Source organism: Pteropus vampyrus, unplaced genomic scaffold, assembly GCF_000151845.1.
Source record: "Pteropus vampyrus isolate Shadow unplaced genomic scaffold, Pvam_2.0 Scaffold5, whole genome shotgun sequence".
Classification (NCBI taxonomy): Eukaryota; Metazoa; Chordata; class Mammalia; order Chiroptera; family Pteropodidae; genus Pteropus; species Pteropus vampyrus.
Genome location: NW_011888786.1, coordinates 8,202,498 through 8,224,821, shown reverse-complemented (window position 1 = coordinate 8,224,821; position 22,324 = coordinate 8,202,498).

Genomic DNA, 22,324 nt, shown 5'->3' with positions numbered 1-22,324 from the left:
TGCACCGAATTCATCTACTGCTGTGTAACGAGTGACCACAAATGTCATGGCTTTAAACAAAACATGTTCATGGATTCGCTGCTCTGGTGAGTCAGGGGTCGTGCCACAGCTCAGCGGGATCCCCTGCTCACAGGGTCTCATGGGCTGCAGTCAAGGTATCAGCCAGATCGCATTCTCATTTGGAGCCTTAACGAGGAGAGGATCTGCTTTCCAGCTCATTCAGGTAGTTCGTAGAATTTATTTCCTTGAGATTATAGGACTGGCAGCCTCATTTTCTTTCCTTTTTCCTGTGTGTGTGTGTGGCAGTGGATTTTTCTTTTTAAACTTATTTTTAATTGTAGTTCACATGCAATATTATATTCATTTCCTTTGACCTATTCTATTGGTCTGAAGCAGGTCACGGGTTCTGCCCTCGTTGAAAGAGATGGGACTGTAGAGAACACGACTCACAGGGTAGGGGTCACCTTAGGGTGTGTGCTCCACAGGTACTAACCAAACAGAACGGATGCCCAGCTGATCAGAATAGATACCAACCATAAACGACTACTGACCTGGGCCCAGTGCATTTCAGTAGAATTTGAGCTGGGAATATAGATGATAAATTCATAGGAGAAAAGGTAACCTCAGGCCAAGACGAGTACTCTTTTGACCAGGATAAAGTGGGGAAAGGGCCTCGTCCATTTTCATTATTGTTTTACCATTACGGAGAAGAATAAAAAAAGAACTGAATTTTTCCAGATTTGCAAGTCAGAAGCTCATTAATCCCACTATCTCGGTGCATTACATCTTGGAACGAAAACGCTCTGTGTAAATTGTCCAGTCCTGACCATGTGCCTATTAGCAAGGCAAGTACACTTATTTTCTCTATTTCTCAGAGAGCTAATTGAGGGCTAACTGTCTAAGAAAAATTGGAGGCATAAGTAATGTGTCACTTTCATTGATCGCCTGTTCTTGCAATTGGTTTTTTACCTGCCTCCCAGACAGGACAACTCTTTACAAAGTCGGGTCTAATTGGCACAAATGATTTTTCCCAACAAATTGGTAGCAGAGCTGAGACTGAAAGCCTTAGACAAAACCCACCTCTTGTGGCCACTGCCCCAGGCAGCCTCTTCTTAAACCTGAGCCGCTCCTGCCGTCAGCCAGACAACGAACCAAAGCAACACAGGAAATGAGGCCTACGGTAATAGAAGTGCTACCTCAGAATCCCCAGCACTTTCTAAGATTTATATGTGAGCCCTGAGGAACATTCTCCTGCATACATTCCAGACGTCTACTCCAAGAAGTCTGCTAGAAACCCAGAGAAAAAGCACTGCTGATTCCCTTCGCCTTGCAAGAAACAATTGTTAGGGCAGAGAGGAACCTGCTCAGGTCTCCATCTTCATCTCACCCCATCCATCACATGCACGAATGACCCAGAGCCCTGATCAGCATCTTCAGTGGCAGGGCTGAGAGATTCTAGGTTGTGTTGCCAGCCTAGTTAGTTCCATCATCTTCATATTTACTTTCGAGGGTAGATCGCATGAGCTGAAGAGCATATGAAAGTAAAGTTGGGGACTCAGAAGAAAATAGCGGTCTTGACACTTGTCCTGGCTCCAGCTCACTGCTGCTCAGCTCTGGCGTGATTCATTCTTAATCTCCTACCTGTGTTTTGAGGATTGTATCTGACCCCGAAAAAGATAATAATGCTCTGAAGACCAGCCTGGATACTCAATCTGTCACCAGCAGCTCTGGACTGAATGTTCGTGTCTCCCTAAAACTCATCTGTTGAAGTCTAACCCCCAACGTGATGGTAGGTGAAGGTAGGGCCTGTGAGAGGTGAGTAGGTCATGAGGGTGGAGCCCACAGGAATGGGATTAGTGCCCTTATAAAAAGAGGAGGAGACACAGGTTATCTTTCTACTTTCTGTCCTGTAAGGATAGAAGGAGAAGGCATTCATCTGCAAGCCAGGAAGGGGTCTCTCGCCAGGCACCTAATCTGCCAGCACCTTGGTCTTGGACTTCCAGTCTCCAGAACTGCGAGAAATAAATCTCTGTTGTTTATAAGCCACCCAGTCTATAGTATCCTGTTACAGCAGCTCGAACTGACTAAGACACAAGCCCCTAGTCTTCCAAGACTGCACCCACTGAGAAATGGGAAAATGCCAGAATACCACCTTTATTGTTCATAAAGGTTATATTGGCGACTGTGATTTATTATCTACAGGCAAGTGGGTTTCCTAACACTGAACCCTGAAATAGACCTGGTCACAGACTTACAGTATGGAGGAACAGGGGACATGCTTGCTCTCCGCATGCAGACCAGGAGGGAGGGTAAGATGGGCTGGAGCCATCTCTGTCCTAACTCACCAGTCCCGTTAGGACATGCTGCATTGTCTCAGGTGGAAAGTGAAGCCCGCAGGTTCATGACGGGAGTGTTATGTTCCTGGGGCCCCTCCACGTGGGCAGAGGCGCCAGGAGTAGAGAAGAAGTCTATTCTCCACTAACATCAACAACTCAAGACAAGGCAATGTTTCTTCATCCTTCAATGGATCTGGGAAGCTCAGGCTCCTTATTTTCTAAGTCCACATGCCATTTATCCACAGAGACCAGGGGAATATATTTCAAGCACTTGGAAAAGATCCTTTTGGTATGAAATAGACCAGAAGACAAAGAAAATTTTCCAGCGCTGAGAGAGGATCTTTTATGCAGGTGATGGGAGCTGACACAGTGGAGTCGATCTCTGTTCTTCCCCACGATCCTTTTCTAGATTTCTATTTGCTGTTTTATATTTTCACATCAAATAGTACCAAATATGATGAACTATAATGTCATTCCGGGGTCCTGAAAGAAGAAACAGGTCAACTTTAAATTTCTTTCAGTAACATAGAAAGTCAGGAGAATTTCCTGGCATTTCATATTTTCAGCAAAGTGTAGTATCTGCTCTACTTACTAAAAATGACACTGTCTCCCACCGTTTCCATCTGCATTTACGTTCCGCACGTACCGCTGAGGTGGCTTTTCCTCCTTATGTTTACTGCCAATGCATTTGCATTCTCGGTCACAATAAATAACCCAGGAAAACCCTCCCATGAGGAGGTGCCAGCCCTGGCTCTTTCTAAGCGTAGAGCTACAGGCAATGACTTATAGTCATGATAGCTCGGAGGAAGGGAAAAGAGGACATTTGCAAAGAAAAATAAGTGAATGCAAATGAATGCTCACTGAGCCGTTAGGAAACTAAGGGCATGAGACTGGAGTGAAATTTCTGTAAGTCGTGGGTGTGGAGGGAGGCCACAGCCGGAGGACGCTCTCAGTCCAGAGGCCACGTCAGCTTCCCCAGCACCCAGGATGTCACCTGGCCGCAAAGGGTTCCCCAACTAATGTTCACCGAAAAGATGTTACTGAATGAATGGTGTGCATTTGTTGAGTGCTGGGCACTGGGCAGAGGGTATCATCTGCCTTAACTCATCTATCCTCACAACTATTCTATGAAGCAGGCACTCTCGTACCCCCATTTCACAGCTAAAAACCGGCAAAGCCAGAAAATCATGGCCTGAAGCACTTCAGTAACTTGCTCAAGTTTGTATAGTGAAGGGGACCTGGGATACGAACACAGTTAGTTCACCTCCAGAATAGGGTTGACAATTTCAGATAAACAACAAAATAATTTTTATTATAAGGATGTCCCAAATATTGCATGGGATCTACCTATGCTAAAAATCATTCCTTGTTTTTCTGAAATTTGAATTTAACAGATGCGGAGTCCTGTAATTTTTCCTGCTAAATCAGGCGACCCTAATGCAGAAACCACACTTTTAACCACTGCACTGTCTTCAGGATGCTCAAAGTGCAGCTAGGGGGACGGACGGTCCCCATTCTCATTTACTTTGCATGTCTGTATGGTTTGTTTCACACATAAACTTTTGCAACCAATCCTCACGACCAAGGGGCAGGTCAATATTGTTATCTTCTTCTACAGATGAAGAAACTGAGACTCAGATCATTCATGTCACTTATCCAGGTCACACAGAAAATACTAATGATGGCCCTTGACCAGGTGCTATTCTAAGAGTTTTATAACTATTTTCTCATTTAGTCTTCACAAATCCTACAAGACACGTTCTGTCATGATCTCCATTTTACAGACAAAGCAACAGAGGCACAGAGAGCTTAAGGACTTTCCTGGAGTCGTACAGCCAGCAGGTGGAAGAGCCTGGCTTTGAACCCAGGAAAATCCGACACCAAATAGTCTATGCCCATCCACTGTGCTACATTCTTTCTTTATTCACAAATACAAAAAAGCCGTGCTTTGTAGGTACCGAGTGCTAATCCGGATGCAATCGACTTCGAAGGCCATGTTTTTTCTGTAACTCCATTCAGAGTAAAGCCTGTGTGGTGTGTGTGGTCATGGGGTGGAGGGACACACGTAGAGTAAAGGGATCTGTTTTACCGTGTGGGTAATATGAGAAGCTGACAAGGTCATACTTGTCCCCAGTCCTCACTGCAGCAAGGACTTCCCAGGACCAGCTTTTTCTGCCGTCCACCATGCGCTCTCTCATCTCAATTACCCATCAGTAGTCACTGACATGGGCCCCTCTCCTGTTCCACCAGCCAGTCACTCCTTTTGGTATGCAGGACACCAAGGACCAGGCCTGAGTCTGAAGACGTGGGTTATGTAGGCTGAAATCTTTTGGAGGCCTCTTGTTCCAAAGCTGTTGCATTTTAGGTAGGAAGCCAAAGTCCAGAGAAATGGAACCAATTGGAGGTGTTAGATAGATGATAGATGATAGATAGAAAGATAGATGATAGATAGATGATAGATGATAGAGAGATGATAAGTGATAGATAGATAGATGTAGATTGATAGATGATTGATAGATAATAGATAGATAGATAGATAGATAGATAGATAGATAGATAGATAGATAGACAGACAGACAGACAGACAGACAGACAGACAGGTTTATTACAAGAAATTGGTTCAGCTCAGTTATGGAGGCTGGCCGTTCCCCGAATCTGCAATCTAAAGGCCTGAGAACCAGGAGAGTCAGTGGTATAAGTTCTAATTCCAGCCAGAAGGCTGGAGAAGACCAGTATCTCAGCCTGAAGGCCATTAACAAGGAGAATGAATTCTCTCTTGTTCAGTCCTTTGTTCTATTCAGGCCATCAAAGGGTCGATGGGCTCCCGCATTGGGGGTGGGGGGATGGGGTGGGGCTGGGGCAATCTGCTAACTCAGTCTACAGATTCCAATGTTAATCTCATTCAGAAGCATCCTTGCAGACATGTCCAGAAATAATGTTTAACCATATATCTGGTCACCCTGTGGCCCAGTCCGGCTGACAAATAAAATTAACCCTCACAGCACGTTTTGTTCAAAGGTTGCAGACCCAGCAATTTCCTGCTTCTACTTTGTCTTTACAGTAGAAGATTATGAACGTGCAGCTCTTTGGAATTTGCAACTTTAACCATCTTGGTTTCAAGTCAGTAAGACTGTAAAAGCCCATGACCTTGTGTTTTACCAAAGCACAGCCCAGTGGCCTGCGAGGCTGTGGCCCCTTGAGCTAGGGGTGGGCCGGCTGTGTCAGTGCCTTCATCCCTTCTTGGTACTCACCTCAGCCTCACACAGTGGGAGCTCAAAAGCAGAAGCTGTGCTTCTGCGTGGAAGGTACCACACGGCTTAGTTTATTGGCAGACTCAGTGTTAATTGCTATACAATGTGCTTTCTTGTGTTTTGTTAGAAAAATTCATTCATTCATCATTCCGGAAATATTTATTAAGGGCTCGCAATGTAGTGGGCACTGTGCTAAGCCCTGGGGATTTAGAGTCGAACAAAATAGACAGAGCGCCTTCTTATGTAGAGCTATTTGCTATAATGATGCTCAAAAATTAAGTGTTTCTCAGAGACCTGTGGTCATATCCCCAGTGTAAGTGGCCTACACAGAGCTTCATCCATGATTTTCTGGAGGATCAACTTTCAATAAGCTGAATAGTGTCAAGAGTCTTCTCAGCAGAAAAAACAAAAGCACATTTCCATTTAAAAGTACATCCAGAATCTGACCACATCCACCCTGGTCCAAGTCACCACTGTCTCTTGCTCTGATCATTGCAATGGACACCTCACTGGTCCCCCTGCTGCCTGCCTGACTCCCTCCCCAGTGCATTCTCTACACAGTGGCTGGAGGGATCCTGTTAAAATGTAACTCAGATCATGTGGCTCTGAGAAAAGTCAAGGCTTGCCATCACATGCAGAACAAAGACTACATGGCCTGCAAGATCCTCTTGTGCACGTGTGTGCGTGCACACACACACACACACACACACAGCCTCTCTGAGCTCCTCTCTTATCCTATTCTGCTTGCTTGTGACACTCCAGTCACTCCTATTCCTCGAATATTCCTTAGGCACAGAGGAGCAAAGGGTAGAAAGACCCTGGATCCTGAATGGCCATATGGAGCAGAGCTACCCCACTAGCTTAGATGGCTCACTTCTAAACCATTAATGGGAGAAAGAAATAAGCTTCTGTCTTACCTAAAACACCATACTTTATGGTGTCTTTGTTATCACATAGGCTATACTCTAAGCAGGGGTCAGCAAGCCAAATCTGGCTTCCTGTTTTCATAAATAAAGTTTTATTAGAACACAGCCTTGCTCATCCGTTTATGCATTGTTTGTGGCTACTTTTATGCTTCAATTGTAGGGTCGAATAGTTGCAATAGAGATTCTGTGACCTGCAAAGTCTAAATTATTTATTCACCGGCCTTTTACAGTGTGTCACTGTAGAATTCTTGACACCCCCACCCCACCCCGCCACGGCATACCCCCACATCCAGGACCTTGCCCTTGCCTCTCTCCTCTTGACCCACTATCTCTGAAGTAGAAAGAATGGACTTCCCCTGTCTTGTGCCTTGTAATGTGGCTTCTTTCTCCCTTGTCTTTCAGTAAAACTATGATCCAGTCAGCCAATGAAACTAGAAGAATTTAGAAAATTCTTTTCTTTTGACAGCTCGCCCAGCTGTCAGGACTATTGTCTTGCTAAAGGGGTCAAGGAAGGCAGCTTAGAGATTCAAACTGATGAACGGCCTCTTTCTTCTGGGTAGAACCTGCCTTTTCCTTCCCTGGGGCAACTGGGAGTTATTATTATCCCTGTGGAGAAGCACTCTGGCAGGTCCACTAGGTGGTGATGTTGTAGAAGGGAACCGGGCCTCAGACGCCTGAATGTCCTCCAAAGTCCTTCCTGGCTGGGCTACCTGAGACGGTAGCCTGGCTAATGAAGCTTGGCAGGTGCCTTTATATTCCAGCCGGGGGCCAGGGCTCTGGGTTTTGGCTTTTTCTTCATACTCCAGGAGCCTTGCAAGTCCTGACTGGGGGCTTCCCAGAGCAGGTACACCCCTGGGGACTGGCTGAGTGTACCTAATTTAGAGGATACTTCACAAGATGCCAAGACACATTTCCAGTCAGCTCACCACGCTCATGCTTTCTCAGGCGCAACCAATGGAACCAGCCACCAGGAGTAGCAAAGCAAGGTTGAAGGAATAACTGTAAAAAGAAAGAAATGTTTCTATCTATTCAGGCATCATGAGGAAATGCCTGACAGAAGAGCCATCGAAAATGGAGAGCATGTTTGAAAAAGCCCATTTTACAATATACGCTTGTATTGTGTATGTTGGTGGCTTCTCAAAGGGACAGATAGCCATCCTCCAGAGGGGCTCAAATGGGCCTCACTCAGTAGAAGCCCATGTGAAGACCAGTTGCAGAAAACATGCAGTGTAAATTCAGATGATGTAGACACAGAAAGCGAGCTACAGTTGCCAATATAAACCACAAATTAAGATTCAATTATTCAGATGTCGCAGCCTGTATTTTCCAAAGTTGGCTACAGCAATACCTCCCATCCCAGAGTTGGAATCAGGGTGGGCTTATGGCTCACTCGTACCCAGTAAAACACAGGAGAGGTGGCGCTGTGACTTCCAAGGCTGATCATAAAAGATGGGTTAGGTTTCTGTGTTGCATAACAAATGACCACACACATAGCAGCTTACCATGACATTTGTGGTTATCTTACACTTTCTTTGGGTCATGTGTTTGGGTATGGCCTAGCTGGGTCTCTCAAGGATGAAATCAAGATGTCAGCGGAGCTGTGCTCTTTGCAGGAGGCTCAAGGAGGGACGGATGCGTGTCCAAGCTCCCTCAGGTTATTGTGACTGTGGACCTCATGGCAGCTGACTTCTTCAAGCAATGTGTATTAGTTTTCCCAGGCTGCCATAGTAAAATGCCACAGATCGGGTGGCTTAAAGAACCAAATTTGATTTTCTCACGGTTTTGGAGGCTAGAAGTCTGAGATCAAGGTGTCCACAGGTCTGGTTTCTTCTGAGGTTTGGCTCGCAGATGGCTGCCTTCTTGCTGTGTCCTCACATGGTCCTTTCACTGTGTACGTGCATCCCCATGTCGCTCTGTGTGTCCTAATTCCCTCTTCTTATAAGGTCACCAGTTGGATTGGATTAGAGGCCACTCTAATGGTCTCATTTTAACTTAATCACCTCTTTAAATGCTCTGTCTCCAAACAGCCACATTCTAAGGTGCCAGAGGTTAAAGGTTCAACATATGAATTTAGAGGGGACACAGGTCAGCCCATAACAGCAAGCGATGGACAGAGGGAGTCTCTGCTTCTTGGAACCTCTCACTTCAGGAAGGATCTAGGCCTTCTTTTAGAGGGTTCACATGATTAGCTCAGGCCCAGGAAGGATCAGCTCCCTTTTGAAGAACTCAAAGTCAAATGATTGGGGACATTAACTGCACCTGAAAAATCTTTATGCTTTTGCCATATAATAACGTAATCATGGGAGTGACGAACCATTGTTTTGGCATGTTCTATTGATTAGAATTAGGTCACATTTCCTGCCAACCTCAAGGGGAAGGGATTCTACAGGGAGCAGACGTTAAGGGACAAGAATCACGGGGTCTCTCTACGGAATGTCCACCACAAAAGGTGTTATAACTTCTGTTTTGCTGAGACACTCACTTGGAGCTCTGGGCCACCCTATAAGTGGTCTGATTGCACAGAGGGCTTCACGCCGAGAAGAAGCTCAAACTGCTCCACATTAGGGAGACCCCTTGAATAAACCATGAGCCTAAGTGAAGAAAGAGAGCCGTCCAGGCACCCGCAGCAGCTCCAACCACCCGCTCTTACAGCTCCAGCCCCATCTGATCGGACTGCAGGAGAGACCTCAAGCCAAGCCACCTGGCCATGCACTTCCTGTATTCCTGGCCGACAGAAACAAACGAGATGAGGAAATAATGATTGTTTTAAGCAACTATATTTGGGGGCCATTCTTTATGCAGCAACAGTAACAGGAAGAGCGGGCATTCCAAATGGGAGAGAGTTCCAAGGGAGGCGCCCCTCACAGATGACTCTCTGGGGTGAGTAGCACAAGGAATCTATTCATTTGGCAGCCCATGTTCCCTAACCTCTTACCTATTGTTCTTTTTCCTGTTTTACTACCTGGCACGCTTTATGTTTAATTGTTTGTTTGTTGCCTATTCCCCACCCCTCTTCTGCCAGTGCCTGGCAGGTATGGATCCTCAATATGAACTTTATTATTTTCACTGTCGATGGCTGATCTGACTGCTGGAGGGAGGCCAGAGCAAGAAAACAAGTGCTCAGAAAAGGTCAGGAGATCAGAGAACCATACAGAAATAGAGCAGAACTGGTCCTTAGCGATCATCCAGTTCAATGTCACATTTTACCCTTGAGGAAACAGGTGCCCAGAGTAAAGGCTGACACAGAAGGTTAATGGCAGAGCTGACTCCTAGAGCCAGGTCCCCTGACCCTCCTTCTAAGGTTCTGACCCCTAGGTCACGTCCTTGGCGAATCCACATAAAGGTGCCTGTATCTACACCGCTCCGTGATCTTCTAGTAGTTTAGCCTGAACTTAGACACATCGAAAGACATTTTATTTTATTTTTTATAGACTACTTCCTATTATTTCTCCATTAAAATACAGTGAGAGCATTCTATTGATTTTTTTTTTTAAATATGTGTGGAGGTAGGTTATTATGAGTGAATTTCATTTCAGGAGAGTCGCAAAGATTGTCTTGGCTTGGGTCCCCCAGCAAGGAGGGCCTGAGACAAAGGCTTGCTGGGAGGGATTACTGCTGGGGAATGTGATCCACGGAGCAGGAGTGAGAAGCAGGGGAAGGAAGCAGGTGGCGGTGCTGTGGGGGCTGCTACTCCATCCCACCAGGACTGTCTCAGTGGCCGTGTGACTGCGTTTCAGAGCTGCCTGCAGAGGGGATGATGGGAAGCATTCGCCCACCAGCCGTCATCCCTCGATGGCCACGGGTGACCTTGCAGGCATTCGCTGTTGCCCATTTCTGGGTTGGGCAGCCTCTGGAGGTGCCTTGGATGACGGCGTCAGGATGTACGTCCTCTCAAAGCGGAAGGACAGAGGTGCATGGAGGATCCCACACAACGTGTGTGGTTGTGCTTGTGCAAAAGTGGTCAGGGTCTGCCTGGAACTGATTACTGCAGGAGCAGCTGGAACAAATAGTGAGGCCCAGAGGACTTTAATGAGTATTCAGGAGGGGTCCGTCTGGTCCCCAAACCTCAGTTCTTTCCAGTGTGGACAGGTGTCTGTAGTTCGGAAGACAGAGGCAGCTCAGAGCTTCCGCTACGAGCCGGTGGCATTTCTGGCTAATCACATGGCCTAGATTTCTCATCGCAGAGTTCTCTAGGAAATTCCTTCTGCAGAATCAAAGTGATGGGAGAAGTTCAATGTGCTTTTGTATTTGGAAAGAATCGAACCAAAATCCCGCCTCTGAGAATTCTTGGTTGCCTAAGGTGTCCCACTTCCTCGATGACGCAGTGTGTATCAAATCTGTCCCCACATGAGCCCTGAGTGTATGAGGGTTGGAGGAGAGGGAAGGAGTGTAGCCTGATAGGAAGGATGCTGTAAGAAAATTAGCAGTTATCACTTGCCGAGAACGTATTATTTCCAGGAACTAGGCTAAGCATGAAAGAGCTCATTTAATTTTCATTGCAAACCTTTGAAGTAAATATTATTCCCATTTTATAGAGGAGCAAGATTGGCTACATAATTTGCAGGGGCCAGTGCAAAATGAAAATGCAGGACCCCTTGTTCAAAAATCAGGAATTTCAAGATGGCAGACAGCAAAGTATGAAAGTGACTGAGGTTCCCTGCTAAGCAGAGGGGACTCTGTGTAACCCCACAGGTCATGTGTTAAAGAAGCTGGCCTTGTAGAAGAAGCCAAAACTCAGAGAGGTTAAGTGACCATCCTAATGTCACACAGTGGGGAAGAGTTGGAGCAATGATTTAAGTCCAAGTTGTCTAACTCTACATACACTTTCTTAGGCTGAAGGCAGAGAAGTGAGCTGGAAAGTACATTTGATCTGGAGTCAGAGGCTGAGGTTTGAGCAGCTCCTCACTTGTTAGGTTTCCCCATGCAGGTCTTTTGCCTTAGTTTCCCCATTCATAACTTCACCTCAAAAAAGCCCAGCACTGTCGTGGTCTCTGGGAACGAGATGGGTGGAGATAATAAGAGTTGTCTTGCCTCTTGCCCATGTCACAGAAGTCCAAAGTAAGGGAATGCCTGATCTCAGATCAGCCATTCCTATGAGAAATTCAGGATTTTTCTTGGGGGGTTGGATTTTGATAAGAGAGCCTGGGAGGGGCTGAACTTGCTCCAAGTCACAGCCGTGTGCATTAGGCCTTGAGGTTGTAGGCAATAGACCAAATAGAAAAGGACCTTATTAAAAAGCTATTGGGTATAGCACATGGATCCCCCTACTCCAGTCTCTGAAATGAAGTCTCCCTTAGTTCAGTGTGATCGATAGAGCCTCCTGCTGGGAGGGTCCTGCACATTGGAGTTCTTTGAGTTCTGCTATGGGGAGGCCCAACGCTCCATGTCAGAATGTCTCCAAACATAGCAAGGATGCTCAAACATTTGAGACAGGCAGAAAATGCAATAACTACCCAGTGTGTTGATTCTTAAGTGTAATGATGAGGATCAGTTAGGCTCATGTTCAGCTCATGTAACAGAAAACCAACTGCAGAGGCCTAACCAAAGGAGGTGTTTGTTCTGTTCACACCATGAGCAGTCCATGGGTGGGCAGTGCTGGGCTGGTGACGCTGTTCAGGGAACTAGTCTCCTTTCTCCTTCCACCGTTCTTAGAGCGTGACTGCCAACCTCATGGTTCCAAGGAGGCTGCTCCAACTCTAGACATTGTGTCTGCATTGCAGGTAGGGAAAGATGGGAAGAGCAATGGGCAAAAGGCACACGTCAACCGAGTTCCCTTTTTTCTCAGGTTAACCATAGCTTTCTCAGATGCCCCGTCCTGTAGATTTCCATCTGAACCTTTTGGGCAAGAAATGGGTTCCGTGGGAAGGTAAGGAAAACAGCGTTTTCAGAAGGCCATTCCAAACACAATCAGGATTTTGTTACTATAGAGAAAGCAACACAGATATTGGCTGGGCTGGCGTAGCAGTGTTTGCCACAGCAGCTCTGAAAACATGGCTCAGCCTCACCATAACATCCCACCATCCACACCAGCACTGTCCAGCAGAAACATAACACAAACCGCGGATGCAAGCTACAGGTGGGCTTTACCATTTCCTAGTAGCCACATTAAGAAAAGTATAAAGAAACAGATGAAATTATTTTAAATATCTGATTTAACAATATGTCCGAGGCATTATCATTTCATCATGCACTCAACATAAAAAATTTCATGAGATACTTCCATTCCTTCTTTATGCTCAGTCTTTAAAACTCAGTGCGCTTTATTTTACACTTCTGGCCTATCTCAGTTCGGCTAGCTTCGCTTCATGCACTCCACAGCCACACGAGACTAGTGGCTTCTATACTGGACGGCACAGGTTTATACTTTACAAAACTGATTCTCAGTTGGGTATTTAAAACAGTGCAAGGGAGTCAGGCTCTTATATGACTGAGGGGCAGTAACTGTGCTCAGTGGGCAGAGATTCTGAGGGTACTGGAAGACCCTTGACAACTGTGCAATGACCAGGACAGTCTCAATGAAGAACCGTCCTGCCCAAATGCCAGTAGCTCCTGTTGAGAATCACTCCTCTGATACGTGTAAAGCACTCAGAACAGGGCCTGGCTCATAGTGAGTACTCGATGCAAGTTTATCATCATCATTATTATTAGCCAGTCAAATCCAGACTATATCTCTTGGCATATAAAATCCTCTGTAATCTAATTTCTATTACTAAGAAACTATGAACATACATGCACATATACAATACCCATAAGAACATATATGCCAGGTAGTTGTTATATCTACTATTCTACTTTATATATATATAGTGTGTGTGTGTCTCTCTTAGCTCTTCATATTTCATTTCATGGGTCCTCAAATCTGCCTTCAGAATAGGAGAGTAAGTATTATTAGTCCCATCGTACAGATGAGAAAACGAAGGCCACAGAAGTTGAGCTGCTTGCTTAAGCTCACACGGCAAGTGAGGGCAGAGACATGACTTCAGCCCTCTTTCTTAGAGATTATCGTAAGTCTGGGAGCCATACTGCAGGCATCGTGGCTGAAGCCAGCCCGTCTTCCACTCCCAAGCCTCTGTCGAGCCCTTCCTTGGGTGACACAGGGAAGAACGATTCTCCTTATCCCAGGCCTCAGGCTCACCACACAGTTTCACTTCTGTCCTAGAAATGAGCTTGGAGCCCGACAAAGAGAAACATCCCGTGCAATTGCAGCCTCAACAATGATAACTGATGAGGCACAATAGCAGGATCTGGCCTGTAATCAGCCTCAAGCTATACTCAGCTATTTAGGCGTCCATTCTGCTCGCTGCAGAGAGAGTGCAGGGAGAGGCACACACCCCTCAACTTCAGCTCCGGCTCATCATCGCCGCACCATGCAGAAAAAGGACCCCTTTGTGACAGCACCGCAAATTACAGCCCAGGCAATCTGGAGTCTCAGCTAGAGCAGATTCTTCTCTTTCCTAAAAGAAAAATCTGTTTTAAGCTTAATTATAGTCTGTCATTACCCACAATCTCGTAATGATCCAAAGTCTCTGGCAGAATGATAATAATAATAAAAAAGAGAAAGAGAGAGAGGGAGAAGGAGAGAGAATCAATTCAAATATGAGCTGAAAAGACTCAGCCAAGCACGGGGAAGGGAGGCGATGGTGGCATTCTTCAGAAACGATTGTGAAATGAGGATCAGAGCTTTAGAGTGGTAAATAGTTATTCTAACTCGATTGTCAATTTACCAGGCCCAAGGGCTCAGTATTAACTTTACCCACTTTCTGACTCTTTAATCTTGTTGCTCCAAAATTCACCTTGTAAAATGTAGGAGCAGCTCCCAAGATAAACCAATGCCCAAAATCGAATGACCTAGATTTAATAAGACAATGCTTCCTAGATCCTGAGAGGATCCATTGAACAGGCTAAAAGCGTTCAGGGATAGTTCTCGGCATGTTAGCAAGATGATGCTGAGGTTTATGAGAAGACACCTTTTAAATCAAATTTTCTTTGTCAATTTCCCTGTAATTTCCTTTCAGGTACAGCCAACCACTGGGAGCTCCCTCTTGTGGCCATATTAGGAATGGACCTGTATCTCTTTTCTCAGCTCCCCGCTCACCCCCAAAAGCAAAACTGAGAAGACCAATTGACCAAGCTGGTGGGTCTGGGATTAGATACTAGAGAGGCAGGATTTCTGGGCGTCTGATGTTATGCTAAATCTTTCTGGAGCCCAGCTGTCCTCTTGAATCCATGAAGCTTCTTGAAATGATGTGAACATCAGGAGAAATTTCTTTTTTTTTTTTCCTGTTTAACTTCTTTCTGTTATTTTTTATAAATTATTTGTGGAGATAATTGTTTTATACTTTATATAAAATATATATATTTATAGTGTATGGAAAATGGTATTTTCCATTTATTGCTCTGTGAGAATTCTTGGAGCATCAAAGAATCCTTTTAAACTTTGCTTCCATAGGAAGATTCTTGATGTAATTCGGTTTTCTGGAATAAACATCAATGCATTAGATGTGGAGTTCAGTTTGGAACGTGGAGCTGGCAGTGTTTCGAGAGAGGTGAGTGAGTGCCCCATTAAGGATTTTCTACATCTTTCTAACGGAAGAAATTCTCTGTCCCCAGGAGTGTACTCAACAAACCGAAAAAACCAAGAGAGTTAATACCCCAAGACTGACCCTCAACATAAAAGAATAAAATTTAGTGAGTAAATAGGCTAGCCTGCTGACGCCTAGTGGGATGCTTATAATCCGCGCTCCACTCCATTTCTCAAAGTCCCCCAAGGAACTGAGCCCCTTCCACCCACAATGGTCTCATTAATCCACCCTTTATTGGCTTCCATTCTTTCCCTACTACCTCCCAGTGTTTTCGAGGGATTCCCTCACTCCAAAATCTCTTGCACACAAATCTTTGTCTCAGGATCTCTTTCGTGGGGGAACTCAGGCTAAGAACAAAGAGTGCCGCTCCCAGGAGGGGGAGCGTGGACTCTGGACCGCAGACCACGGATATCACCCTGTCGAGAAATGCTGAAGACATACTTGACTCAGAGAAGTCAGAGGGGCTTCTTTCTAGTTCAGATTGTGTTGGTGTTGGGGGCTGTCTGTCAGTGGAAACGCTGGCACTGTGACGAGTGCGCGGGACGCTGAACCCGGTTCATTCTGTGGGGGGCGGGTGGTGAAAGGCCAGAGCAGGTTGGGAAAAGGGAAGACGGTCTATTTTATTCCCAGGGGAATTAGAGACATCCAAAAGCTGTGCTACCCCACCCCCGCTTTTTGATCTGAGGTTTGTCTGATTTTCCCCACTGCTCCAGACTGACTGACGGCCCCCACCACCAACACAATTTGAACTAATGGTGTCCAACAGAAATATAATGCGAGCTCCAAATGCAAGGCACTTACGTGGTTTAGGATTTGCTAGTATTCACATCAAACGAGGGGAAATAAACAAATGAGATTAATTTTTAGTAATATATTTTATTTAACACAAAGTATCACACATATCATCCTTTCAACAGGTAATCGGTGTCCAAATTACTAAGGTGATATTTACATTATTTAAAAAAACTACAAAAAGCCTTCCGAAACCAGTGTGTATTTGCACTTACAGCGCATTTCGATTTAGATGAGCCGTACTTTAGCGCTCAGTGGCTACGCTGGGCTGGTGGCTGCTGTGTCTGGCAGCGCAGCTTGGCAGCATAACTTATTGCTATGTTTGCACTGGGCTTCAGAATTTCAAAATGCTTCCATATCCTTATTATCATTGGTCAACATTCCTAAGAGGCAGACTCCTTGGTATTATCATTCTCATATTGATGGGGGAGGTTATGCTATTTTATACCCCTAGGGGGCAGCAGGGCTGGGACTTGAGCTAGATTTCAGTCCTGTGTGCCTTCCATCACATTCTGTGTATTTCATCTGGGTTCATACAACCAGTTTTTTGTTTGTTTGTTTGTTTGTTTTTAAATCTCCTTCAATATCTAGTAGCTGCTAGACAAGATGACATCTCTTAGAATTGCTGACAGAGCCAAGCGGTGAGGGTTCCCTTGGTGGAATTCAAGGGATTTTCAGCCCTCTGGGTTCTGGGTCGGGTAGGGGTACACCCATGTGGAAGTGGGGGCATGGAGCCCATGGCATGCCAGGTCTCTTCCAGGCCTGTGAGTCTCAAACCACAGATGGCTGATTGGTGGGGACAGGAGCCAGCACCTGCGGGTCACCTTCGGGAGCAAACTGTCAGAAGTGGTTGTGCCTGAGGCTGACCTAGTTTGACAGTGGGCTGTGCACAGTCACCCTCCTTCTCAGGATTCGTTCCAGGCGTTTGTTTTTTCACAAACCACTCTATTTGCCGCTAAAAATACTTCTCCAAAGCAGATGCGCAACTGACCGTGACCCTTTGGCTAGCTCCCGAGCACTGAGGCACTGAAGTCTCCTCGTGGGCCTCAGCTCAGGGACCACAGGGGGACAGGGCAGGGCCTTCCCGGCCCAAGACAGGCAGCGCTGGTTATTCCCACAGCCCACCAGCGAACCCCTCCCTAAGATACATGGGGATGGAGGAGGGCTTCTCAGTCCGCCTGTCCGACTGTGGACATGATTACGTGGAGCTCTTCAGTTGCGACAGAGTAAACTCGACTCAGACTGAGTTAATCACACACTCACACACGCACACACACACACTCACACACACAGATGTGTTGTCTCAATGAGCAAAAATTCCAGGGATAGCTTCAGGCACAGCTGGATCCAGGTGCTCAATGGATCACCAGAATCTGTTTTTTTCTTCCTGGTCTTCTTTCGGTTCTATTTTCCTCTATGTTGGCTTCACTCTTAAGTAGGATTTCTCTCCGCAGTGTCAAGGTGGCTGCCAGTAGCCTCAGGCTTGCACACTCACTGCTCCAAGTTCAACCAAAAGGCGGTCTCTTTTCCTTAATAATTTTTTAACAGTTTCACTGGGGGAATAATTGATATACAGTAAATTGTACATACTTAGGGTGTGTAATTTGATGCATTTGACATAGTCTACACCCAGAAAGCCATCACCACGGTCAAGATAGTGAGTATATCCATGACTCGAAAGTTTCCTTGTGCCTCTTTCTAATTCTCACCACTCCTTTTCCTCCATCCCCAAGTAACTGCTGATCTGCTTTCTGTCACTTTAGATGACTTTGCATATTCTAGAGTTTTATATACATGGAATCATACAGTATATCCCTCTTGCCAGGGGTGGGGAGGGGCTGTCTGGATTACTCTGAGTTTAATTGACTCTTGTCCTGACTTTCCGTTGAGGCGGCTGACCTCAGTCTTCTCCTCGTCCTTAATCTCCCGATGATACATATTAAACAGTACTCCTGTTGGCTGCCCATCTATCTTGCCCTTAGAAACCTCTCTTTCTAAGAGCCAGAGGGTGGTGGCAAAGGCCTGGAGGAGGTGCAATAAGGTGTGAGTGTGGGGTGTGTGTTGGGGAAAACTGAGGTAACAGATCCCTAAAATAATTTACATTGATAGCCTGAAATTGCCTAGATCCGGTTCAGTCCTCACAGGATGGCAATGTAGTAAATTCATAAGTTCAGGCTGGTGAACAGCGGGAGTCAGAGGTTGTCAGCAGCCTTTAAACAAAACAGGACAGCGTTAGAAGTCACTTTGAAAGTCTTTACATATGTTAATAGAGGGTCACCAAGAGGGTGAGTTGGGACCATCAGGCCTGGGGCGAGTTCAGTGAAATCCTTGTTATGGGGTCAGGTTGGGTTAACTAGATTTTCAGTCATCTCACAAGAACCACTTTGGCTTCTACCTCAGCAAAGGGAGAAATGACTCAGCATAGATCCAATTAATTTGGTAGAAGATACATGAAAACCTTGAGGTTTATATTTTTGTCTCTCTGTATTCTAACAATTGTGCCCCAATTGTTTCAGATTCACCTCTAGAGTTTAAGACATTCATTAAGCTTTCTGCCACTTTCTTGGGTGAAGATGAAAGCAAAGATTGTTTTCCTCTATTTTTAAATTAAATGTACCGGGGTGACTTTGGTTAACAACATTATGTAAGTTTCAAGCGTACGATTTTATAATACATCCTCTATGTATTGCACCGTGTGCTCACCAACCATAGTCTACTGTCCCCCCGTCACCATATATTTGACCTCATTTACCTTCTTCAACTTCCCCCTATTCCGTTTTCCTCTATTTTGGGGGTGGGAGTGATGTCCCATAACTGAAGTTCCTAGAGGAATTTTATCTTTGCTTCTTCGAAAAGCCTCCTTCAAATGTAACTGAAGTATGACACTCTCTCTCCTTTCTTTTCTACCAGGGGGATTTGGTCATACTGCCTCTCATGTCTGGAAGACGTTATCTTGCCACTTGGGAGCCATGGGGCCTTCCAGGGCTGACCATAACCCGGGACAGCTCCCTGAGTCGTCCAGGTGGTGGGGGAGGAGGTCGGAGGGAGGCATGTCTTGACTCCACTGGACCTCACACCGGATACTCCCGGAGCCGTCCTTACCCTTGCCCAGCTGTCACCCACTTGCCAGTCCTCTCCAGATCAAATAGACAGTGGGCAACAGTGGGAAAGAGAGCAAGTTCTGTCGCCGGGGAGTGAGCACTCCACTGGAGGGTCAGGTGGGTCTCTCAAGCAGCACAGAAAGATCACTTATATCTCCAGGACATCATGATTGTCTTCTAACAAATTCTCGACTCCAACCTCCTTCTAAAAAGTCATTTATGAAAAGTAAATGCTCTATGATTCCATAAATTTGAGGTACCTAAAGGAATCAAATTCATAGAAACAGAAAATAGGATGGTGGTTACCAAGGAAAATGGAGAGTCATTGTTTAATGGGTATAGAGATTCATTTTTAAAAGACGAAAAAGTTCTGGAGAGGTTGGGTTGGGAGTGGGGGTGAATAGGCAGAGCACAGAGGATTTTCAGGGCAGTGAAAATATTGTGTTTGATTTTATAATGATGGATATGTGTCTTTATATGTTTGTCCAAACCCATAGAATGTACAACACCAAGAATGAACCCTAAGATAAACTATGGACTTTGGGTGACATGATGTGTCAGTGTGGGTTCATTAATTTTAACAAATTTACGTCTGGTGGGGGATGTTGGTAATGGGGGGGTATGCATGTGTGGGGGTAGGAGGTAGATGGGAAATCTCTGTACCTCCCCCTGAATTTTACAGTGACCCTAAACCTGCTCTAGAAAATTAAAGTCTTAATTTAATAAAGGATCTCCCCTTCCAAAGTTCTGGAGATCTGTTTCACAGCAAGACGAATACACTTAACACCACTGTACACTTAAAAGTGGGTAAGATGGTAAATTTTATGTCATGGGTTTTACCACAATAAAAAATATTTAAAAAATCCACTTAAATTCCACCTATTTCCAAACCCAGGTGGTTCCAAACAGTTAATCATAGAATAGGCATTATTATTTAAAGCCGGGTGTTGCAGGCGTGGACATGTGCACACACTACGTGTGGACGTGAACTTAGATGCCCTGTAATCCTCTCAGGAGAGTGGAGTTCTGAGAGTCCTAAAGCCAACTGAAGAAAAAATATCCGTGAGCCTGGGGATCGGTGCTCCTTTGTCCTAAGAGACAAGAAAGAGGAGGCTCTGAGAGAGGGGTGGTCGAGTCGAGCTTAGGTGATTGAAGCAGACGGACATGGGAACTCATGGAGAAGAGGATTATTGCAAAGAGGAAAAAAGGAGGACCTGGCCCTTCATGAAAACTCCTTGTCCTCCAGGATCCAGAAAGCCACGTTTGTGTACAGCGCTGACCCTCTGCAGAGTTCGAGAGGATGCACCTGCAGTGTGGGCTTCTGTGAAGACCTGGATTATTAAGATGCAAATTAATAATCATAATTCCTGGCCCTTAAATGGCACCTTTTCCTGAAAGGTCTCAGAGAGCTTTACTTTTTACTGTTCTACACAAAATGCTGCTTTCTCCAATAGCATTGTGAGGTATAAACAGCCACAAAACCGATATAAAAAGAAAACATTTTAAATAGTCACTATCGCAAGTACGTTTTGGATGGGAAACGTATTTGGTCGGAGAAATTGTTATTAGCTAGGCTTTCCCTTCTTTTCTCCCTTTTAAGCCACCATAAAAACCCAGAGTAAGTTACCATGAAAAGCTATAATAATGCTAATTTTGTTCCCATTTCCTGGCTTTTTCCACTAGACTCGAGGCTCTTTAATATGACTTAAAAAAAATTTTTTTTTCCATTAATAATACCCTTTCTTTTGGCCTTTGCTCTTTTGAAGTTGTCTTATTATTTCCCTCTGTGACTGACGGTGGCACATTTGCTGTTAAAAATCAACTCCTAATGCATGAAAGCACATTCCCAAGGGCCACGCTATCTATCCTCGAGTTTAAAAGTGTCCCCAAAACAAATGGGGGTGCATCACTCTGAATGGAAACATTTGGGGGACGCTCGCCCTGAAACCTCCTTGAGAACAAGCAGTTCTGGAACATGGGGGTGCGTCTAAATGAGGAGGCACGCGTCTGATCTGTCACTTACTGCTTGTAGTCCTGGTAACCGCCCAGGCACCAGTGGTACCCACACATGGAGTAGTCACCCATCACGGGCAGTGATTTCTTCCACACTCCTGCCCCTGGTCCCTTTCCCTCCTCCCCAGCATGGGCACAGCTGCCTTTTTCTCCAGAAGGGGTCCCTGAGGGTCCACAGATGCCAAACTGGGGTGTCAAGGGAATCCGTGTCCTTGAAGGCTGGAGTTGAGGAACACAGGGAGCATCTGACTCAGAAGTGAGAATATGTCAACTTCCTGTGGCAACTGGGGCCTGGCTGTGTTCATCAGAGGCCCCGAGGGACCGTTACACATGTCTCAGATCCACCCAGAAATTGGGACCCACCCTTAATAAACACAGCTTGCTTGGTGGCACAAATCTGTTTATTGAATAAATGAGTGAATGTGTAAATGAAAAATCAAGGAACCATTTGCATTAAGCCCCACCACAATCTTAAGAGGTAAATACCATCTTTATCCTCATTTTATAGATGAGAAAGCTAAGTACTAGAGAGGGTGAGCCCTTGCCAAGGTCACAGAGCTGCCTCATGGCAGAACTAAGAGTCAAATATTTCCCTTTTTCGAAGCTCAGGATGCCCCACCTTCCCTTCCAACCTCGTGCCTATCAGCCAGATTTGCACCTCCAAGTCTACTAGGTTTGGGGGCCATCTTGAAGTATTTTTACATCTTGGCCACCAGATAATGAAAACAGTAAAGTGGCATGGAATAATTAGAACTAACATTTATATAGTGTTTACCCTGGGCCAGGCACTGTTCTAAGTCCGCTGTGTATATTAATTAATTAAACCTTCTCAACCGTCCCCTGAGCTCGGGCTAGAATCTGCCTTTACAGATGAGGAGACTGAAGACAAACATATTATTTGTCAGCGAGTGGCAAAACCTGGCTTCAGAGCTGGGCAGTTTGGCTCTAGAGTTCATACTCACAAGCTTCGCGCTGTGGTCGGTGACAAAGGTGGCCGCCCTTGCATGTCCCCTGTATCAGGGCCACCCCGCTCTCCCCGTCAGGATGAACGCTCTCGGTTCTCACTTCCCCAGGCGGAGCGGGACCAGGGCAGCAGAACAGCCCCCGCACGCGGCACGCCGTCAGCATCTCTCAGATCCTTGGCACAACCCACCGACTCCGCTGCCCACGCTCTGTTCCCAGTGAGCCCTGCTGCCCCCTCCGCAGACCCGTGGATTTCTAAAGCAATCACCCACCTAAGCCTAGAGCCCTGAGGGGTCTGTGCCTAAATCCCTGATAGCGTTGTGGGGGAAGGGCTTGTAGGTCTCATCCGTCTGCCCATTG